Genomic DNA, 2519 nt, shown 5'->3' with positions numbered 1-2519 from the left:
GGAGGGGGAGGGGAAGGGAGGGGGAGGGGGAGGGGAAGGGAAGGGAAGACAGAGGGACAAATGATTGAATATATGTATATGTGAAAATAATTGACATGTATGCAATGTTCAAAACCCACAGGCACTATCTGCATGGAGCTGCCATCTCTCTGAGCTGCTGTTTGCTTCTCCTATATTATTTACAAAATTATCCTAATGCTAATTTACTTTTTATAATGACACAGAACCAATGCCAATCTGTCTTTTAGATAAATGTCGTTCTTCACATTCTTAGATACCAACACCAGTCTATGCTCTTTAGAAAAAAACAAACCAACCAAACAAACAAACAAAAAACACAATAAAACTTTTCAAGATTTTGGTAAAACATATGTGTATTTTTATATGGAACAAAACCCCCTGAAAACAGCCTGAAAGTTAACTATGACAACTTTGTTATTCAAGATTGTGGCATTAGGCCATTGATACCATACCTAGAACACTTCTCGGGACACTTACCTCAGGAGAACAGGATGCCAATGAAAGAACCAGGAAGATGCCACTCCATCTGAGGTGGAGGAAGGGCAGGACAGATCACAGAGTTTCACTGTCCCTAGAGGCTGAGCTTATCAATCATGTGAGCCATGTATGTGATAACTGAGTTATCTCTACAGTTTGCCCTGCCCTTTAGCACACATTTGTTATTATTCCATATGAAAATGCCCTCCAATGTAGTGTAATTCCCCACATATGTCCTGCTTAGCTTATTGGAGTCTCTGGGTCAGACAGTCCCTACCTCCTACTTCTTTGGTTCTGTTTTTCTGGGCCTGTCCTAAAGTTGCAGTCCAGATGTAGGCTGGGTCAGGCATGTTGATACATACCTGCCATCCCAACACCGCCAACCCAAGGCTGGGACAAAAGGATTGCTACAAATCTGTCCTACATAGGAAACTCCAGGTCAGCTAAAGCTGTAGACAGAGGCCCTATCTTAAAAAGCAAAACCAAACAAAGCACAAAGCCAAACCAACCAAGATAAATTAATTAACATGTACAATAGACTTTCCAAGTTCAACTGGGAGAGGAGAGACTTGCTCCTTAAGTTATTCATGTGCTGGAAAGATTTATTTCTTCCTTGGCTGTGGGTCGAGAGGAGTGCTGGTGGTAGTGGTATCAAGCTTATTTGAGAGTTGGGTTGATCAGGAGAGGAGGGAAAAGCCTAAGAGTGAATCATTGCAAGATGGAAGCCACAGACTTTGATACCTACCTTAGGATTCGGGATTTGCTTCGGCTCTTGGCGATGTTGGAGATGGAACCCAGAGCCATCTCCCATCTACCAAGTAGTCACTCTAAAATATCTGAGGCCACTTCATGCTCTACAGGTATTAGATTTTCTTTTTATGTTTCTAGAAAATTAAAACGGGATGGATGAGTTGAAGTCTCTCGGCAGCATAAGGACAAGTGTCAGTGGTACTGGACCAGGTCCTTCGGTAGAGGTTGTCTCTCTCGGAATGGAATTATTCAAGTAGATGCTGGTCAGCTGGAGACTGAACTGGGTGGGGCAGAGCTGAAGCCCTTTTCTTCCTTCTGCACTGCCCCCTTCAGGGAAGGACTGCAGGCCAAAAGGAGTCAGATGAAAGAGGGCATGATGTATCAATGGTCAGTGGAAAGCATGGTATTATATCACACACTTGTAACCCTAGAACATGAGAGGCTGAAGCGGGAGGATTACCATCAGTTTAAGACAAACCTGGGCTCTCTAGCAAGACCCTGTCTCAAAGGACCAATCCAAATAACCAAAAAAATAAAATAAAATAAAATAAAAAATAAATGGCTGAGATGAAGACGAATCACACGCAAAACAGAGGTGCTCTGGCAAGTGTATAAATCGCAGAGAGTGGGGTAGACAGAGCTGGTCCTGTCTCGTCTCCCCTGTGTAGGCGGCTACATCTTCAGGCAAGTGCAGTCAGTGGAGTAACCAGCCCCTCAAAGACCAGGATGGAGATGGCCTCGTGGACACCCCAACCTGCACCTCTCTGGATTGACAAAAGGAAGCTGAAGATTTACTTCAGTTACCCAGGGCTGCTGCTTCATGTTCTGACTTGTGGAAGTGTGTCTCCTTAGTCTTACAATGATGTGGGTGCTTTTTAAGGCACTGGGGATGAAAAAAAAAAAAAAGCGATATTTGCATTGAGGAAAAAAAAAAACCTCACATTGCAGAAGTGATCTGAGAAGTCCAGATGGCTCTTCAGAAATGACTTGTTGGGTAATTACATAATATATTTACATAGCTCAGGAGACATATGTTGAGTGGTGTCTCTCCCAGATCTGAGTCTTCTACTTACACTCCTGACTTTATTACCAGCCTATTTCTTTTGGTATTATGGTGTATATTTGGTAGTATGATGTGTGTGTGTGTGTGTGTNTGTGTGTGTGTGTGTGTGTATACCACCATTATGCCCAGCAGATATGTGTGTGTGCATGTGTGCTCCTGTGCATACACACATATATGTGTGTGTGCGTGTGCCTGTGTGTGTGTGTGT

The sequence above is a fragment of the Mus pahari genome, chromosome 16, assembly GCF_900095145.1.
Source record: "Mus pahari chromosome 16, PAHARI_EIJ_v1.1, whole genome shotgun sequence".
Lineage (NCBI taxonomy): Eukaryota > Metazoa > Chordata > Mammalia > Rodentia > Muridae > Mus > Mus pahari.
The sequence above is the reverse complement of the archived record's forward strand: the minus strand, read 5'-3'. Positions refer to the sequence as shown.